General features: G+C 39.7%; 1 protein-coding gene across 1 annotated transcript in view; it reads left to right on the plus strand.

Annotated features, from left to right (window-relative positions):
- Nucleotides 1–4,197: 4,197 nt before the first annotated feature.
- Nucleotides 4,198–21,759, plus strand: part of LOC116671945 (cadherin-12) — a gene marked incomplete in the record, with an annotated part of 99,221 nt that continues 81,659 nt past the window's right edge. Inside the window, 1 exon segment of the mRNA XM_032503436.1 lies at nt 4,198–4,616.

Consider the following 21,759-nt stretch of genomic DNA (forward strand, 5'->3'; position numbering starts at 1 on the left):
CGATACCTGAACTTGCGTATCGGCCAATACCGAGTACTGATACCAGTGGGTCACATATTTTCTTATGTTTCAACACAATATACTACTGTATATCCCTGTATGGATGTGATATGATATCTATCTCGTGCAATGCCCAGCTATGCCATGAACTACAAACAACTATTTTTAGTCACTGATCCATTATCTTTTACTGTGACTGTTATTACCATTCTTCATCACACCCCCAACCGGCCAACAGACATTGCTACAAAGAGCCTGGGTCTGGCCCAGGTCTCGTCCTACAAGGGAGTTTTTTTCCTCGCCACTGTTGCTCTGTTGCTTGCTCTGGAGGAAACCACCAGAACTGCCGGGTCCTTGTAAATTCTGGAGTGTGGTCTAGACCTACTCTATCTGTAAAGTGTCTCGAGATAACTCAGAATGAATTGATACTATGAATAAAATTGAATTGTTTGTCTAAAAACAATAACATAACATCTACAACTTATTCCCTGTTACATAGTGTTCTTATTCTGATTCAGTCAGTCAGTTTGTAGGTTATTATGTTTATATTTTATAGTCATAGTTAATATTTTATCATCATCTACTGCACTGTTCAATCCTTGCATTGTTCAATGTTTTACTATCATTACACACAGTCTACCATAGTATCTCACCTCATCATGGTCATTGCATTTCTTTGAGTGTTTTTTTTTTTTTTATTGTTATGTATGTGTGATATATGTGTGCATATGCGTTTGTTGTGTTATGGTTGTCTTGCTACTGGATCCCTAAAATTGTCTTTGGGATAAATAAAGTATCTATCAATCAATCAATGAACTACTTTAATGTAGATTTTCTTTAGGGCTACATTACGTGGTATCAGATCGGTGCATAAACTCTGGTACTTCCCGATATTGATACCAGCGTTGTAGGCAGTATTGGAGGCGATACTGATACTGGTAGCGGTATCGGAACATCCTCTTTCCTTCTTATTCTACTTCTTCTACTTTACATTTTATCATTATTTGAACAAATGAGTTGTTGAGGCCTGAAGCTGATATTTCTGTTTCTGTTCCAGAAGGTGATGATAATCGGTGTAAATGGGTGAAGGAGAGGCACATTGTAAAGCACTTTGTATGAAAAGGTAAGTGTGCTATATACAGTGCAGACCATATACCGTTTCACAGCTGGAACCTCCATCCTATAGGCAGTGCGCCTACATGACTGTCCTGCAACATATCATGACCTTTGATTAAATGTCAGTCAATCCTTTCTATGGACTGATGCCAAAGCAAGTGTCCCATACAGCAGTTGGCAAGTCTGAAATGCCCTGATTGACGCCTGACTCTGAGCATCCGTTCCACCTCTTGCTTAGCTGAGCGTGTGCCAAGAGGATTAAAAATGGAGTCCTCTAGGGCCACGCCATGCCATCTGGACAGAGTTGATCTGGGAGCAGGGTTGTCAGCCAGGACTGCTGAGTGTATAAAATGTTGCATAGCTACATTCAAATACAGCTTTCAGCTGTTGAGTCATGTTTTTTGAAAAGAGTCGTTTACACCCAATTCAGTATTCCTTTTTTCCCACCCTGGTTTCTTCCTCTGAGAAGCTGAGATTATTTGTATTCATTTGATTTTTTTTTTTTACTTTCTGCTGACAGCGCAAATAGAATGATGGTAAACTGGTTTAGGCTAACTGTGGGAGTAGTCAATGTGAAATTCCACCATGATTATTTAAATGTGCCGTTCCCCATCTTCAGATGAAGTGGTCGCTGTCGAGCCACCCTAACCCTAACCTGAAACTGAAAGAGAATCATGCATTACAGGTCATTGAAGAAAATTAAGTTAATGTCTGTACAATAGAGATTAAGAATGTACCATAGGTTTTCACTTCAAAAAAAAGTAAGTTTAAGCTAAGGGAATGAAATTTGTTTTTCGCCCATTGTGTCCTGTCCATCTTCAAGACAGTCGAAATGAAATACAGAGAGGCCTAAATGCTAATGCCTCAATAACCTTTTCCATAGAGTGATGTGTGCCACCTTTGATTCCCTCACCATATCAAGGTCTAATTTTAAAGGTTAGAGCTGCTGGTTGCGCCTGAATGTGCCAAGGAGATGCAAGATGACATCTCTGTGTTCTGCATGACCAAGTAAGGCAAGCAGCAGTGAATTAAATCATGCAAAACAAGAAAATACGGGAATTTAGGTCACCGTCAGCGACAACTGCCATACTTCAGAGAAACCCGTAAAGTTTTGATGTTTCGCTGATGTAATTCTTTCTTTGTACTGAACTCTGTTGGGAATAGCGGGATGGGGGAGGTGTTGGATTTTTTTATTAGCTCTCTCTCTCTCTTTTAGAGGTTATGGGTATTAGCAGGAACCAGCTGATGCCGCCTGTCCCAACTGGATTCCCCTAAACCCCCACCCCAGACTGTTTTCCCCTGCGCATGTTCTTCCTCATCAATTTCATAGCCAACACACACGCAAAGACACATATCACAACCTCGACAACTTACCCACGCACGCTCGCACGCACGCACACACACCCCAGGACCCTTGAATCCTATATCAACCAGCCATCACCTATACCATGGACTAACCTTAGCCATGCTCCCTACCTCTAGTCATACTTACTTCAAACCAAATAACAAAACCCCCACTGACCATTAACTAGACCTATCCTTAAGTCTATACTCTAAATACTTATGTATGTATGCATACACACACACACACCACACCACGTACTTACGTACGTACGTACGTAGTATGTAATATATTATATATATATGTATGTATGTATATATATATATATATATGTATTATTGTATATATATATATATATATAATATATATAATATATTATATCAATATACTAAAAAAATCTTATACATATATACCATAACAACACCACACACACACACACACACACACACACACACACACACACACACACACCACACAACACACCCACACACACACACACACACACACACACACACACACACACACACACACTTCGATATATGGGTATTTATATAAAAACAGTGGAGAGGTGAGGCCTAAACTCACCTAAATTAAGCAAATAAATCATGTTTACCTATGGAATCTTGTTCATAAGACTTTAATGTTATTTCCCGTATAGTATTGATTGATTTGTTGGTTGTTATTTTCCCAAAAATAACCTTAGAAATCTACTTTTAACCAGGTTCTATGTACGTCCGCCATTAACACCAACTCAAATTGTAATTTTCAAAACTACACCTTACATATGTGAACACTTCTGAACGCCATGGATAGTTTTCCTGGAATATGTCTCACACAAAACCTAAACAAGCATGAATGCACACATACACCATCTCCACACTATTGCACTACTGTTCAAGTTGAGTTGAAAGCAAAACGTTTTTATTTTCCACTTCAATAGATCTGCTGTGTAAATGACATGCCTTGGGGCCTCCCTTGAAGAACAAAAACATGAAATAAAATTGGTACCCAAAAGCGACAAATAAAATTCATCAGCTGGTAGAGTTGCCATTGGGTGCCTAACTATGTAAATAGGGAACCAGTTTGCATTGCAAAAGCGGCCAATCAAAACATTTTACTTTAAAATTGTATTAACATATAGCAGGAATGGTCAGGTGTCTACAGCTGTGTGGCGGCAACGCACACGATGCTGCTTGCAATTCACTGTTTTGTTTGTTTACATTACTTCCCCTTCCTGGCTCTGATGTCAGTCAAACAAGAATAATGGATCCCACCTTTCACCCCGCTGCACAGCAGCCCCAACCTTTCACAGGACATTACTGGATTAATCCTTTCCAAGAAAAGATTAATTAACTCACTTCTGACAGCAAAGAGCAAGAAGTTCTCTAATTTCAGTTGGGACCTTAAAGGATCTGCAAGCACATGAGCTCCGGACAAGTGTCTCTAAGTGCCTCTCCGATTAGACCATCCCCGGTGACCACAGCACACACCACCGGCTATGTGCGTATGTGTGTGTCATTGGGGGGTTTAGGGGTTGGGTGCTTGCTAGTTAGCACTAATCTGCTTGATGATGAAGATCCCCCAGTGCTCAGGGGACCTGACAGGGGGGGGGGCTGCGCTACTGCCTTACGCCAATGCAATCACGGCTGTCGCTTGCCGTTTAGCCAGCAGCGCTCACAAACCCTCTCACATTCCCCCCCCCCCCCCCCCCCCCTCTCTCTCTCTCTCTCTCTACACACACACTTCCCCTCTCCCTATCTGATGCGCGCACACACAGACAAGCTTCTTTCTCTCACTTCACCGCTCACTCCCTTGCTCGCTCTCAGTCGTCATTCTGTAATCGCACGAACAAGCTCCACTTTGGTAAAGCTCCTGTGTGTTCTCAAGCTATTCTGAAAGCGGTTGTCTAACTCGCGCAGAACATACACTCGCAAGCGAATCCGTTCTGTTCTGGCGTGGGCTCAAACTGTACACCGAGAGCGGGATAATGAAAGAAAGGCACCAAAGAGGAAAGCAGGGAGAGAGAGGGAATTAAAAGAGGAGTAAAAGCAGCAAAGGAAAAGAGTCTGCTCTTGCGAAAACGTGGGAGGACAGTTCGATTCAGTGATCATTTGGAATAAACTGGATCCGTCTCTGCTCTAAAGTGTCCCACTAAAAGGTAAGCGTGTCTTCTCTTTCTGCCTGTAGGTATTTCACATGTAGCCTAGTTTTCACCCTCGTAGAACAGAAACGGATTTCAAGCAACTCCAATGTAACTTGGTCTGTGCAGTACATTGTATAGCTTGTCAACAGAGCTTTATATAGCAGAAAGTGCTTTATAAGACTATGTTAGTGGTATCATTCCCTCTCAAACACAGTTGACACACTTCTTTTCAACATCTGGTCGAGCCGGTTGAAATGGGGCTCAGCTGTGCCCTTGACCATGTTTCATCCAAAAGGAGTTGCGAGAAACAGGACTGCCGTTTTAAGTCAGAGGACCGCAGATTCTTCAGCAGCTGTTTGTCTCTTTGGCTTTTTCTCATGACTTGTAGAATCAAACAAGAACCCAGTTAACTGTCAATTAAAGCAGATTGATATGTCAGACAACACTTCCCTCTGAAGGTGCTGACCCCATTTGTAGGTCTGACTCATGGAGTTAATTTGCATATGAAAGGCTATGTAGCTTTTTAACCCTGCATTGGAGAGGGTTCAACACTGATTGTCACATCGTGGAATTGTTTGTTGTTCATTAAAAGGATCCCCATTAGCTGATGCCGCAGCAGTCAGCAACTCTTCCTGGGGTTCCTCAGGAACTTACACAATACATACACAATACATCACAGACAATGTGGCATGTCAAGTGGTTTTGTCAAGTGGATCTAAAGTGTGAGTAAATAAGCCATCAAACTACAAATCATATAACCACATTTAATTTCCATATATATATATATAAAAATAAGATTGTAGTGAACATGTGAATTAAATTAATCAACAGTCTATTTTGCATGGAAATGATAGCCTCGAGGACAACCGTATACATTGAGTTTGCATGTAACAGTGTGTACACAGTGCGGTGCTGATATAACTGCTTTCAGCTGAGAGCATGAGCACGCAGGGTCTGATGGCTCAATCACAAGCTTAGGATTTCTCCTTTTGTTTGCACACATTATTTCAGCAACATTATTAGTGGGAAAGACCATTCAAGTGTTGTGGAAAGGGATTAAAGCAAATAATCCGAGAGGCTTGACAGAATGGGATATGCTGAGAAACATTGGGATCACAAGTGCAACCTTGCCCCCATCCCAAAGTAGCAGATGCTCATTGAATGAGTCAGAGAGGAAATGAAATGACACAAAATATAGAAATGTACCCTGGGGCGATGCAGAGCTAAATCTGCTATTAGTTAAATATTCAAATTTTACTAAAGCAGTCCCACTGGAAGTTAATACAGTATATGATCAACTTTGCATCGCTTCAAAACATCCAAGGCTAAGTGATCTCGAGTACCGTGTTGCATCGGAAGCATCGAGAGTCTGAGCAACTGGCAGCTACATGGACATAGACATACATAATCCAATGACTAAAGTCACTTTAAATACTTTTGATGTATGTGCATTGCTTATATTACACCGGAAAGAATGGAGAACACTCACTTACCATTCTCAGTGTGTGTGTAACATTCTTTCAGTATGACTAAAGAGATGTCTGGTGAATTCCTGTCCAGCACAGGTTTTCAAAGTCAATCCCATTTTCATTTCCAGATTAGATTAAAATAAAATAAAATAAATTCTTGCCTTCTACTACTTTAAGCACATCTAATGTAACTCACTTTAGTGTCAGAGGCACAGAGTCTTATCAGCATTCAGCTGAAAACACCTGCTTTGGAATAATCAAATTACGCTCCAAGGAGTCCACTTCCAGAGGAAAAGAGGAGACGGACCCTTTGAGAACACAGAGGCTACTGTGCAGAAAATGAGCATTCAGTGCATGCAGCCACCGACCGCTCAGGTATTATAAATGCATTAGGGGAATAAATGAAAGAACGCACAATAAACTTGTGGTATATCAAGTGATGATAGTGACACCACCAGGATCAGGTGCAAATTGACTTGTTGACTAAGTGTTTATAACGGAAATGTTGTCAAGTTTCTATAGTTTGCCTACGGTCACAAAGGTCGCACACTTCCAGTGCTGTCCTTGAAAGAACGTCTACGCAACAACAGGATGCTGTAGGAGGATGTTGCATATTGGATCATATTGATTAGGGATACGTGAGTTCACCTTGTTTCTCACTGTGCCACACTGCATTCTATTCACGCAGATTTCATCAAGTCTCAATTCTTGCTGGCCAATGAAATTATTTGAGCGTGTGCACTTTCTAACAAACTGGTTTAATTATATCACTCTGCAATCAAGTTTGATTAGTTTTTTTTGTATTTATGCTCGAGTTACCTCAAGACACCTGGAGCCCAAATAAAAGATATTATCACCTTGGTATAACAGGCAATAATGCTGTTTTTTTTTTCTTTTTTAACAAGCTCATTCATTATTTTGCATTATGCGATGGTGTATAGTTCACCATCACATATTGGTTCATTTTTGTGTTTTCCACGTAGGAGCAGAAATAAATCTGTAACAGCTAAAGCGAAATGTCTTGTATTACCAGTTACCTCGGCTGAAATATTTGCATCTGCCACAGCCAGACCACTGGTCTGGGTAAATGTAAAGTCTTCCAATGCCTTTTTTCTACTCTAGCTGACTCCATGGAACTTTAATGGAAAGACTGAGTGCTTTGCTGTAAATCAAACCACATGTCCACTAAGCTGTCATCATATCTGCACATCCGCTGCACTGTTTGATTAGGGTGAGCTGTTATTTATGGATGGTCCGCAGCCTTTTTTTGGCGTAAGCAGAACTACAATGATCAGTCATCCGGATATGCCACGTATCACCGCATTTTCAAGTAAGTGTCCATCACGAGCCTTAGGCTTAAATAGGATCAATACTTGATTTTTTTTTTTAGTCTAAAGAATCTCTTTACCCAGGGCTATTCACTCTCTGCCCCCACTCAATGGACTCATTTTAACATCATTCCGCTCCAAATCAGGTGTGTCCGAGTGTGCGTGCGTGCGTGCGTGTTTGGGGCATACGTGCGTGTGTGTCTGTGCATGTATGTGAGCATTAAAGTGTGTCTGTCTGTGTGCATTTCTGTAGCACCATAAGATGTAATAAGCCAACTGTCAGAAAACTTGCTTGCACAGTTTAAAGCATCTGGATGCTAACCACAGAGTGGATCCGGTTGTTCTGTCTGCAGTCTCAATGCCAATCTCAGATGAAACCATTGCACTTGTATGAACGTGCTGTGTGTCAGGCAGCAATTTCTCCCACAGCGAGCTACACTCTGCCGAGACCCCTGCAGACCTCTGAGACAGGGCTCTCCCCGGCTCTCAGACAATCATCAGCAAGAGTCCTAAACACCTCAAATTAAAGGCTTGCTGTGACGGATGACTGTCAATCTCCGGGAGAAATTGTGCACGCGTCTGCTCTGAATGATGGGCAACTCCTCTTCACTACACTTAGCGATTATTCACATAGATTTGTCTCCGTTCATTTGTCAGCTTTTTGGACATCCTGTTTCTCCCCCCCCCTCGTAGAAGGAACACTCTGCAGAGGTAAAACCTCCGTTTCTGCAGCCTACTGACGCGGAGGCTTTTTCTGGAAAGCAAACAAATATACCCTTCCCTGTGGTATACTCATGTTGTCTGAAGCAGTGGTGAACATAGAAGCAGAAAGGATGCAGTTACCTGAAGATACCATCTTGTATCGAGGACAAAACTGTTTGGCCCCATGATCATACCAAACCGTGAGCTCAGCTATGGTGTGTGCTACGTGAGATAAAAGTGAGGCGACTGTGCAGAGTTTGAACATTGATTATTACTCATATCTGAGCACCGCGGTGGCTTATCTTAGAATGGCCACAGCAGGAGAGGTCAAGAAAAATGACAACAGCTTTTTGAAAACTTCATTGATATTATTAAGCTGCTTTTCTAAGCTTTTTTTTTTTTTTTTTTACACAATTCCACTTGAATGCATTTTAATACAAAAGCATTTCTTTTAAAGATATTTCGAGGAAAGTCCAAAGAGAGGACAGTTCTTTGTCTCTTACTTTTTTTTTTGTTATGAATATAAGTTTGTACATGATTAGAAAACTGGAGAGCAAGGTCTTAAAATAACCCAAAGAGACCCTGGGGCCTTTCTGCCATTGAATGTACAGTATGTGTGCCATCCCTTTGAGAAATCCGCCGCTGATTCTCAGCCAATACTGGGCAGAACTGGTTGCGGTTGTAACAATCACTGGAGGCACACGCACAAGTGCACGATGGAGAGTGTTTCTTTGCCAATGCCTTTACTGTACTATTCATAAAGTTATTCTTTGTTGTGTCTCCATATTTGGCAAACGTCGAATACAGGTCTTGATTGCTCGCCAGTATCAAAAAGACTTTTAACAGGTGTTATATACAGTGTGTGTGTGTGTGTGTGTGTGTGTGTGTGTGTGTGTGTGTGTGTGTGTGTGTGTGTGTGTGTATATATATATATATATATATATATATATATATATATAAATCCCCATTTGTGATGAACTGAGTTCTAACTGACACATTTAATCAACAGGACCATCCAAACAATAAACAGTCATCTCTGGCTGGCCTCTGCTTTCTAACCTTAAACACAACCTCCTCAGACCCCAATGGCAACTTTGGAAAGATTTCCTGTCACACAGGTGAATGACTATTAGTTTACGGACCCTAGAGGTAGAGGGAGATTGTAATGATTTCTAGAGAGGGTGCTAGGGGGCCTTTCATTATAGGGACTGAGCAGCACTGTAGCCCTCCTGCAGTGTGAAGTAGAAAGAGATATGGAATTCACTATTCTGGTGAATTGATTAAATCTTGCAGATGACTCAAAAGCAATCAGCAAATCTTTAAAGATAATGGCTTTGAAGCATCAATACAATTCCTACATGTTTATTTTTTACTTGAGTTTGGGTGAAAAAGAATCCACAGGGAATCCTTTGTACCGTGGCATTCAGTCAGTTTTCTGTTTGTTATAATAAGATGACCACTAAGATGCAGTACTATTTATGGATGTTGGCATTTGGGCTGTAACCGTGCATTATTTTGATGATCAAGTCATATGTTTAGTCTCCAAGGCCTTGTTCAGACTGCCAGCCCAGATTGTTTTTTGCAATATACAGATTGATTTTAGAAAGTCTTGAGAGCAAAGAAAAAAAAAAATTCATCCAAACCACATTTGGAGGTGGTTTGAAATGTGATTCCAATCAGATTGGACTGCTCAAAATTACTTTAAAGAGCCCATATTTTGCTCATTTTCAGGTTTATAATTGTATTTTGAGGTTGTTTCAGAATAGGTTTACATGGTTTCATTTTAAAAGGTAGGTCTCTTTAGGTTTTGGCTACAGAGTGAGACATCTCACTTGTTTTGGCTACAGAGTGAGACATCTCACTTCTATGCTATCTTTGTTAGGAGTCGCACATGCGCAGTAGCTAGGTAAGATAGATAACTCTTTCTCCAACTAATACGTGTAGAACAGGGACATGGAAGTAGTTCTTTTGGAGATTATGGTGAACTAGTGTGTGTTGTAGCAGTGTTTTGCAATTGAGACCGAGCTAGCATGCTAGCGCTAGCATGTGCTACGGTTAGCCACCTCTTTGCGGTTAGTGACTTAGAAAGCCGTGCAGATTTTTAACAGATCACCCGGAGACTGAAGGCAAAGGACATTCAGAAACCGTATCTCACTAAAAACAGCAGAAAGTTATTTTTCCCAGTTTGTATGCGTGTGGAAGCACCAGAGACAAAAAATAACACAAAAATCCCAGAAAAAGTGTTTTTTTCATAATATGGGCACTTTAAGTGTTTTTTACACTGCATTTAGGTGAAAAAGTGAAATAAAAATGTCTGTTCCTTATTTTTAACAAATTGATTAATTTTATTTGTTGATTAAAAAAACCCAACACAGCAGTCATTAGAAATCACAAACAATATAAGCAAGTCCGAAAGTTGATTTCCGATCCCAGTAAATGACATTGGCATAGTGAGGCAAGGTCCAACATGGCACCACAGTGTAAACTCCTATTCCTACTACAAGTGTACTTTCCTTAAGTCTGCAGTCTAAAACATCTAAAAAAAGTAAAAAGCAATGGTTGTATTGCCCACATCTAAGAAATATTAAGCTAGTACTGTATATGTAGCGGCAGCATTTCCCTTCTCCCCTTTTCAAGAAGCCTCTGCAATTAATTCGGTCCTATACTGTATGCAACATAAAATTTACACTTTTATTCATCCATGTCAAAACTCATCTTCATTTCATTAAAAGAAAATGTGCTCCTTAAATCACATCCTTTTCCCAGTGGAGCAGATACCACCATCCTGTGAAGTACCTCTCACAGAGTATAACATTATAACATTTCACATTTTGCTTAACACACTTGAGCAAGTTACCCTCCCCAGCATATAGACCCTTTTAAATGCAACCAGTGCAGTAGAAATGCTTTAGTATTCCCCATCTTTTCAGTAGTCCTAACACAGTCTCCTTCACTAAAACCATGTAGCAAACCGTCTTGAATACTGTTGCATACTGTAGAAGGTAACCTACTCTATGAACATTTTAGGATGAAGGAAAACAAAACTACAGTTGTGAATACAAACTGATGCACAAGATACACACGTTGTGGTGCAATTCCAAGTCTGTGTGCAAAAACGGGCTTGCTAAAGTTTAATTTTAAAAATATTTACCTATGCAAGTCACTCCCTCTGGTATCTCTTCCTCAAACCGTTATCATGGCAGAGAGAGAAATTACATCATAACTTACTGGAGTAGAACAGAGACGGAGCTAGCAGTTTGATATGGGAGGATGGGAGCTAACGGCAAAACTCTGTTGCACTTATCCATGTAATATCACCCTGCTGATTTTTATTCTTACCACCATGTTCTGAGCATATATACATTTACCTTTCATGTACCCCACTGCTATAAAGTGTATGATGGAGGTTCCACTTTGTAACCACAGCTACATTAAAGTCTGTTAAACATGCTATGGAACTTCATTCTTTGATCTTGTTAGGGATTTAAAATAATTATTTGCAGTCCATTTAATTCAACTGAAAGCGGAAATGTGACACAAACCTCTTGTAGCGATGGACAGCAGAGAGAGTATGCTGATGATGTTCAGCTTTTTTATGATAGTAGAGATGGGCGAATCGTGTTTGTCGTAAGTGAAACTATCTAATTGCAAATAGGGACAGGCTGCAGCTAAATTTGGTAGGTTTACACCCAGGGACTTAGTATTTCAAACCAATCCAAAACTTTTGTAGGAGCAAAACAATCCGAGCTGAGAATATACGGACAAAAAAAAGAAAAAAAGAAAATCACTTCTCTCTGTATCCAGTCATGCTTATCTCCCAACAAATGCCTTAGTGGAAAATGTCATTGAGGAGACTTGTCATCTATTTCTTAGTTTACTATTCGGAAGATTGCCGATTTAACATAACAATCCCCCCACCCCCCTTTACCTAAATCACTGTGACTCTTAAGGACATCTTTTTTTGTGTACAGGGTTTTTTACTAAACGGCTTACGATTTAAAACGGGGTCGGCCCTTATTCCTTATATAAACCATGAACCTGGGGAGTGATAAAGCATTGCGCTTCCTCTATTAAATAGAATAAGAAATCATCTTGACAGACCCTAGATCTTGGCCTGGGCGAGTCTTCTTATGAGCGAGACTTCCTCAAGGTCAGCATGATGGTACTTTCCTCGGCGTTTCCAGTGCCTGTGATGAATAGGACACAGTGTGAGGGAAAGAGCGAGTGAGGGCCGGAGGAGGGGAAGATTCAGGAGTGTAAATGTGTTGTGTTTACCTGCAAATAGAGGCCGCGAGAGAGTGGTGTTTTTCAGTTGTGACTAAGATTAAGGAGATAAATATAGCTCCAAAGTTCCAGAGGAAGACATAAAACTTTGGAAACCTCAACAAATAGTAGAAGCCAGACCCTCCTTCAGCGCGCTTTGGATATTCAGTGTTTGCCAAATATGGAGACAAAACAAAAAATCATGAACGTCATGTCTACTGTGCCAAAGAGGAAAAGCACCATCCAGATTGTTTTCAGCGCAAAGTTCAAAAGCCAGCATCTGTGATGGTATGGGGGTGTGTTAGTGCCCATGGCATTAGTAACTTGCACATTAGTGATGGCACCATTAATACTGCAAGGTAGATGTAGGTTTTGAAGCAACATATGCTGCCATACAAGCAACGTCCTTTTTAGGGATGTCCCTGCTTATTTCAGCAATACAATGCCAAGCTTCGTAGTAAAAGACCGCGGGTACTAGATAGACCAGACCTGTCTTCCACTGAATATGTGTGGCTCCTCATGAAGTGTTATTGAGTGTTGTCAAAAAGAAACGTAATGTAACACAGCGCTAAACATGCCCCTGTCCCAGCTTTTTTGGAACGTGTTGCAGGCATCAAATTCAAATTGAGTGAAGTCAATATTTGCAAAATCACAATAAAGTTTCAGTTTAAACATTGCATATCTTGTCTTTGTAGTGTATTCAATTCAATATAGGTTGAAAAGGATTAGCAAATCATTGAATTTTACACATGTCACAACTTCATTGGAATTGGAGTTTGTATGTAAAATACAAGCTGTAGCCTATGTGGCACAGTCAAATGGTAGTTTGTGTTCCAATGGTATGCATCTTAGATTGCTGTCCCGAGAGAACACCCTGGCTCAGGTTTTTTTTTCTTCTCTTTCTTAGTTTTTAGGGTTAAGAATTGAGTATTAACACTGGACAATTCAAAAAAAGCACTGCAGAAATAGAACACATTACAAGGGCAGCCTTACCATAGAGTGCAGAAATATGTTTTCAGCGTGCTTCAAAGCCAAGAAAAAGAGAGAGAACGGTATTTGCAAAAGGAGAGGATTGGAATTGAAAGTCTGGATTTTGACAATCAAATGCTTTGGTCAGTGCAACAGAAAAATAAAAATGTGGCATCACAAAGTCCCTCTTTCCTTGCACAATAAGATTGCCTTAACTGGTTCCAGGTCCCCAATATGGAACTGGACAGGACCAAAACATGGTTCTACAAATCTGTTCGAGTCTATGGGGTAACAGCTTCTAGTGGGTTTTTTGTCATTGGCCATTATAACATACTAGTATTGAATGTTGACTTGTGTTTGTGTGCTTTTGCATCTGCATACTGGAGGCGTTATCATGCGTGTATTAGCTCATACAGATGGTGGTGCTCACATCAGTGCTGTTGAAAATCATCCATTGTAGTTCTGAGGTTCTTATGCAGTGCCAGATTCACCAAAGGATTTGAAGGTTTGAACAGGTATGTCACATCAATGGGCCAGTAGAGAGCTAGTATTTTATTTGATGCAGTCATGAATCCTTCATGCTTGGGCTCAAAGTTAAATACTTGTCAGTCATGGAGGAAATATTAATTCTTAGAATTACCTGGAAACCATGTTGAATCCAACACTGCCTGGAAAATAACTACCACTGAAACATTTTGTATATGATTGATGGCTGCTGATATGCCCATTTTTGACTGTATTTGTAGTGTGCTGTTTAGTTTGGTAAAAAGTAAATTAGACTGCACAGATGTCAAAGCATTAACCCAAGTAAATGGATTCCATTTGTGTCAATGCACATGTTCTGAGGGCTGGATAATGATGTTGCCGTACAGACTGGTTGGTCTTTCTCCGTTCTATGAAAGTGGACACAGGATCCCAGGATTGGCTATTGTTCTTACTAAACCCTCCCAGGTTCAGTTTTCCTGTTCATGTGAGCAGAACCAAGCGTTAGAGAAGCTAAATTACCAAACTCCAAAGGCTCAGAGTTTGACAGCTGTGACCTAGCCTGCTGAGTTTTACTGATGAGCAGAAGACCTGTGACTTCATTGTGTAGAGCATAAACAACAATGTGCCCAGTCACCCTTGTGCAAGCAAGGCCTCCGCCAGCCCCATATCTGATTGTCTACACAATCCACTGGACTGACAGAGCTATCACCTTTCTCATATGGAGCCATAAATCACTCGGGTTATGTTTTGGGAAACATTTTAACTTTAAATTGGATACGTTTTGGATTGGATAACTTTCAGTGACATAAGCTGCATGGCATTATTAAAAATGTGTATAGGGGCCACTTCTTACAATAATTACCTGTATGTGTTGGGAGGTTTGATCCAAAATGGACTGAGCACCTGCAGTAACCTGCACCTGAGTAAGCACTGACAAAATGAAGGGCGACAGATGTGAAAATCAAATTTTAGATCTCCTAATCTTAGAACCAAATTCTAATGATTGGTTCTCTCACTTTCTGTGGTAATTACACATGTAACCTTTTTATTTCACCTTCATTTCACCAGGGATATATCCATTGATATTCAGAATATTTAGTACAGCAGCATGAAACATTTCACTGAAAGCACAAACAAGAGACTTAGAACAAAACAGCAAAATAGTTCAAACGGCATAAAACAAATTTGGATAAAAGAAACGAGCAAAAGACCTTAAAACAAGCAGAAAATTACATCCAACAATGAATTAGCAGCGTTCAGATGCAGGTGCATTCACTTTGCTGTGAGGCTTTTAAAGAAGTTGAGAGACAATCTGGACATATTGCATTTGATAGATTCCAAAGAACGGGGATATGTGAACAAACGAGATGCCTAAATACTACTAGGGCTGTGCACATGTTTTACATCGCTTCAAAACATTCAACATGACATTTTTAATAAAAGGTTATTCTTGATTTACACTAAACCAAAATGTTGGCCATATCTTACTTTTTGTTTTGTCTCCAACCTAAACGGTCTGTAAAGAAAGCAATGCTTCCTTTTTAGTTATGCATAACTGTCCTGATGGCTGACGCATTCTGCCGTGTGGCACATTTACTCTTAATTCATAATGCGTTCACTGCAAATCCACTGAATACCATTCCGAGTTGTGTGGCTCTGTTATTTAGAAATCAAGCTAATAATTTAGGGTTAGTGATCATGGTTTACAAATGTACACTGTAACCTTGGATTTGGGAAAAAAAAGAAAAAAAAACTTGAAAAAAAAGAACATTGAGTATAACATTTGATTCTGCTCTCTACATAATTAGCAGTTGCTCTGTGGAAATCATGATTTGAGGCTTGAAGCTGCGGGGGGGTTTGAGAGGGGGGGGGTCTGTCGTCACATCATCATCAACCTTTAATCAATTTCTTCCTTTCACTTCAGGATTTCTGCATATAGATGCATGTTCTCCCTTTTACAGCCGACTCTGTTTGAGAGAGGATAGTCTCATTTATTTTCCAGTATTTTATGCACGCAATTTCTAGTTCAGAACCCAGACCTTGTGCATGTTGGGGAAATGTAGTGATGGTCTATAACAATTAATCCAACGTAATGTGATTAGAATCCTCCACTATAAACAGTAATGCAATCAATATTACGTGATACTAAAGGTGAAAAGCATTTCCCCCATTTCATCACAGTATCAGATTACCTGTGCATATTTTACAGCCTACAATAAGGGAAAGCTTTGAAAAAAAGAAAAAAAAAACAATATGCTTTTTAGGATAGTTTTTTTTACGTTCAATTTAGCTCACGGAATTATAGATTAACAACTATTTTCTAGGGGAAAGATTTTCCTCTTTTTAAAGGAACTCACATTAACCTGCTCCAGTTTGAACACATGGCAATAGCTTTTCAAAGTTTACTTGCAAACTGGAACACAATAATGCAGAGGAGAAAAAAAGCAAGTATGTGAAGTTATTCATAAGCTTTTTATAGCCATTGTCAGCATTAGACACCATCTATTCAATATTTCAATACAGCTTGCACAGAATAAAGTACAAATGGGGAGAGAGCGAGTGAGAAAGCTCCTTCCTGTGGGACTTTTAGGGCCGGTATTGTTGCCACACGGACCAAAGATACAGCATACTATCTGGAATAAGAATACGTTTTCCTAAAACTCAGTCAGTACGGTATGAAAGAGGTGTTTCCATTTCTAAAATGTAATAAAAGGGCATTTCTAAAATAAAATAAAAAATATATAAAAAATGAAATCTTAAATACAGCAGTCAATATATTCCATTGTTACACGCAGGAGTTTCTATTGTCAGGCATGCCAGCAGTGATTTCTTTTTTAAAGAGTGGCTTTCACAACTAAACACCACACACACCCACACAAGTGTGAGTCATGTAAACGTTGTGGACCATCCTTACATTTTCTTTACCGCAATTGTGCATGTTATACCATTATGCACCATTGACCCAGTGAGACAGACAGCCATTGCAGAAAAGACTAATTCTTGATCTAGGATATTGCTTTCTCATTATTCTCTCTCCCTCCGGCCTCGTGCGTGATAACGGTTTGATTAAGGCAGTTATGTCACTCGGGAGCCTGAAAGAGCCCACCTTTTAATATTACCTGGCTGACTGATTATGCCAGCACTGCTTGAGGCTAATAATGTCGAACGGCGATGCTTGATTAGGAATGCTGATCGGCCCTCTGTGACAAAGAAGCCTTCAGAATTCACAAATATATTTATCAATAAACTATGCAAATTAATTTTCCCAAACGCCACAAACTGACCCATTAACCTTATTTGTTTAATACCACTGCATGCAATAGATAGTATTGCAGCAGCGTTTCAAAACTTCCAAGAAACATATTCTCTGCCCCTCACCGAGAAGTACAGGAAAAGCGGCAGTCATCGTCACTGGAATAAAGAGAAAATCATACCTTCAAAAAGGCTTTGATTTGACACTCAGGCAACAGCGCTTGTGTCATTTTAATTAAGTGCTGAGAAACACTGTGCCTAAGTAGCTTTCTGAATGCCTTTGAGGTCAGACCACTCCACTTCCGTAGCGAGGCTCAGTTGAGGGTCCATTAGATTATCTGTGATTTGAGATGGGGGCTTGACAGCCTGAAAAAGGGAATCTCAGGAACGGAGTGCGCCGTGGCAGTCAAAGAGATAGAAAACTCTAAATGAGATGGGATATTAAACAATAAGTAAAAAAAGGCGACTGCAATGGCTTGTTATTTCCTTACAAAATCTGTTTTCGTTGTCAGACATGGATTAGAGTTATACACTGTGCTGAATATAAAAAGGGAAAAATTGTCCCTTTTAATTGAAAGCGCATCACCCTCGCCTGTCCTAATGCTCTCAGTCAGCTTTGTGCCTCATATTGTTTTTAGTAATAACAGCCAGATGACAGCAGGCAGTGGAAGTGGCAAATAAATGAGATCACAGGCGCTTTAAAACGATAATCCCCTAGAACATCCACCTCAAAGTCACTGACTCTCAAAGTCGCTCGTCTCCCATTCTTACAAAAAAATAAAAATAAAAAAAAATAAAAAAAGGTATCACAGGTTAAAATGGACTTTTTTTTGGGCGGCACTTATCTGACAGCAATCCCTGCAGTGGCGATTGCTGAAGAGGAGGATGCGGCGCATCGTTTACAGTGCACACTATGGTCACCGAGGGCAAAATCCTAAATAACATTCTCTTCGGTTAGCTTTCTTTTCATCTGCATTAATTAGATAATGATTACACTAAATTCATAATGTGCATGACAGCACATTAGTTTGAGATGATATGATTGGACCACTGGCTTTATAACGCTCGTAAAGTCGGTACAAAGCAATGAGGAAATATTTACTTCTTTGTTTGTCAGTCCTCTTAGCGCTCCTCGTCACTCTTACACATATACAGACATGCACGCACATGTTCACAGATACACACGTTGATAAACATGACTGTTATGGTCTCCCACACACTCACGGAAAACAGACCCTCATTAGCATAACCAATGTGATGATCATAGCTATACATCAACGAGTTCCAACCCTGCTTTTTGAGTCTGTCTTTGCCCTGATAATGAGGCTCAGCTTAATGTGCCTCTGTGTGCCTAATAACCCATAACACCATGAAAAATATTTGCTTTTGTCTCTCTTTCCTGTTCTATTTTGCAAGCACAGTTGAGCAGAAAATGTAGTACATGTTGGAGAAAAGGAAGGAGACAGTAAGAGCAAGGTTAAATAAAGTAGAGCAAGTATAGGAGGAGTCGAGGTTGACCCGAGTCCAGAGCATGGTAACCGGCCTAAGGTTGATTCACTCCCCCCCCCTCCCCACCACTGACAGGGACTGGAGACCAGAGTTCAACCGCATCATTTTAGGTTCACTGACTTGGCAAAATCTACAGTTTAATGAAATTAGGTCCAGAGTGCTTTGTCGGGATGTTTCATTTCAAGGACATAACTCCAATAAAAAGGAGAAATCCGCTCGGCTGGTTTACTGATGTGATATTCAAGATGTTCAAGCTTCCAACTCATGTTTTTGCATTTGGTTTTCCATTTAAAAAATGAAACCGAGCCCCGTCTGTCGAAGGGTTCTCTGCATCCTGATGAGACGCAGCAAACGTCAGTAAATAGTACAGTAAGTAGATAGACAAATCAGATTTGTGCTCTTTAAGTCAGAGTATAGAAGCCTGAAGAAAACACAAATGGCTCAGCTGGGATTCTCCTCTGTTCAGGTCTCAGGAAAAAACGTATGCAGTGTTCTAGAGTCCGACCAGTAAAGGATTTCTAATACCGATACGAATATTTGGTTATTTAAAAATCCGACATGCCGATACAGCTGCCGATTTACACTACCGGTCAAAAGTTTGGGGTCACTTCGGAATTTCCATTGCACTCCATTATAGACAGAATACCAGCTGAGATCAGTTGCATTGTTTTTTTAACCAGGGCAGCAGTTTTCAGATTACATTATGTGCTTACATAATTGCAAAAGGGTTCTCCAATGTTTTCTCAGTTAGTTTTTTTTAAATGATATCAGATTAGTGAACAGAATGGGCCTCTGGAACATTGGATGAATGGTTGCTGATAATGGGCAATGTAGATATTGCATTAAAGATCAGCCCCCCCACTCAGATCAGCTGGTATTCTGTCTAACATCGAGTGGAATGGAAATTTGTAAGTGGCCCCATACTTTTGACCGGTAGTGTATATATTTAAAAACAAAATCCAAAAACGCATTGCAAAACTAACTCAGTTATTTGTAGTTATTTGTGAGTTCTCACTAAAATAATATTATAATTTGTTTTATTGCCAGAACAGAGAAACATCAAAATATATTTAAATTCTGATAAATAAAATATATAAAAATACAAACTTAAGATATGAAACTTAACGTACTTTGAAGAAAAAAAGAAAAAAAAAAATCAGTGTTTAATGTTCAAATTAAAGATATCAATCAATAGTATTAGTAATATGTGCAATGCACTGCCCTCGGTAGAATCTTCTACGAATAGGCACACAGCCTTTCTGGGAAATAAGACAACAGAGGTAAGACTGCCGTCAAAAAGTGAGAGGTAAAGTAGGGCTGATTAATAGCAGCAGACGGCTAAAAAAAACACAACAAAGCAAAAAGCAACACAGCAGCAGCACAACGCACGTCTAGTGAAAACAACTAGTCAGTCCTCTGGCAGTTTTCAAATGTGAAGCCCTTTGAAAAACGCATATCTGACACAACTTACATGCAAATATCCGTCTACTCTTGCAAGAGGGACTTCTCCTTCCTGAGTTAAACTGCTTTTAAATAGATTACCAATCGCCTTAGGTCTGAAAGTACCAAATGCCTTTCGTTAATGTTTACATTAAGTACAGAATTAGTTCACAGTGTCAATCAAATCAGTAGTTCTTTAAAAAAAAAAGGAAGAAATTGCACATCTGGGCAACTCCTACGTTGACTCTTTGAATCTAAAATTCTGGTGAAACCAAGCAGTTAAAGTCCAATTATCCAATTAAATTACCTGGAAATAGCAACATTACCCGCATGTGACATTGTATAGTTTAAAAATTGCGCTCCTAGTATATGGGGAATGTCGCCAAAATGATCCTTAGTCTACCAAAGTAATGGCATCACAACAACTTCAATTTAGCAATTCATCTGTGTTTGCCTGTTTATTTACCAACAGAGAAGTTGTTTAACTGTGAAATAGAACTCCCCTAATTCCCATAATACAGTCATCTGCAACTGCTTCTTCCTCAGAGTAAGCGGGCAGGTGTAAATCTTTGCTGATCTTAGTGCATATACAGTCCTTATTTCTGGCTCTGGTGATTACACTGTATCCTCTGACTCATGAGAGATGGGCACACTTTGGGAAGGGTAGGAATATTGATTTGCAGACTCAAGTTGCATTTTTTTTTTTAACTATCCACAATGCAACCTTCACTCATGAGCTAAAATCTGTCAACATCTTTGAAGAAAAGACATTTCTAAAATCCCATAATTAGAGCAAGACTAGCCAAGCTGATTATTTCAGGCTGATATTGGCATTTTATCGCTCATCAGCAAGACATGTCATCCCACTCAGATTCAATCTGAACTTCACCCAGGCTGCAGCTATTTAAAAACTGCCCATTAAACCTGCAAACTATATCGTCATTAAACTGGCCTGTTATTTATGTGTATTGACTGTTCGTTAATGGCCGTAATGTAACCCAGAGCTCTCTGTGCCAAGCAAGAGGTGCTTTATGCCTTGAAGAATGTTTTCTTATCATTTACTATGGGTCTTCGTTTAATGACCCAGCTATTAATTAGCATTACATAGGGAAAGCAACAGGTGCACTCAGAGGACCTGATGGTTTATAAAAAAATAAATTAAAAAAATTAATAATTCTCTAAAATCCTTACTAGGGGGAAAGACTAAATGTGGATGTACTGAAGTGTCTGTTACAACTTTTCAATGTGTTATATAGTTATTATATAACTACTGTAAGTTAAGTGGTCAAGTTGAGAAAACTTAACTCTCCAGGGTCTTCAGGTCATTTTGTCATGTTCACCTTTGCGTCACTCCCAACTATACAATTTAAATCCAAAAATCATTTTTTCATGCCATATGAATGTAGTTGAAAAAAGTCAAAGATATTTGGTATAGATTTTCCAGCACAACGAATAAAAAAACAAAACATAGGTTGAACAGTACATGCAATGCCCTCGACTACTGTGTTAGGTTCCACGGGATGATTCAATAGGAAAGTTTTGAAGAATTTTGTAATCATAGAATGAGATTTTAGACAGTTTGTACACCCATTTGATCCTTGCTCATCTTTAATGAGATACAATGATACAGTAGTAATCCACTTGGCGAACCTTTGCAATGGGTTATAAGGTCAACATATCCTTTCCATATTCTGCAGGTACCATGTTGTCTTGGTTGTCACTGAACATTTGATCCATACA

Source organism: Etheostoma spectabile, chromosome 22 (genome assembly GCF_008692095.1).
Source record: "Etheostoma spectabile isolate EspeVRDwgs_2016 chromosome 22, UIUC_Espe_1.0, whole genome shotgun sequence".
Lineage (NCBI taxonomy): Eukaryota > Metazoa > Chordata > Actinopteri > Perciformes > Percidae > Etheostoma > Etheostoma spectabile.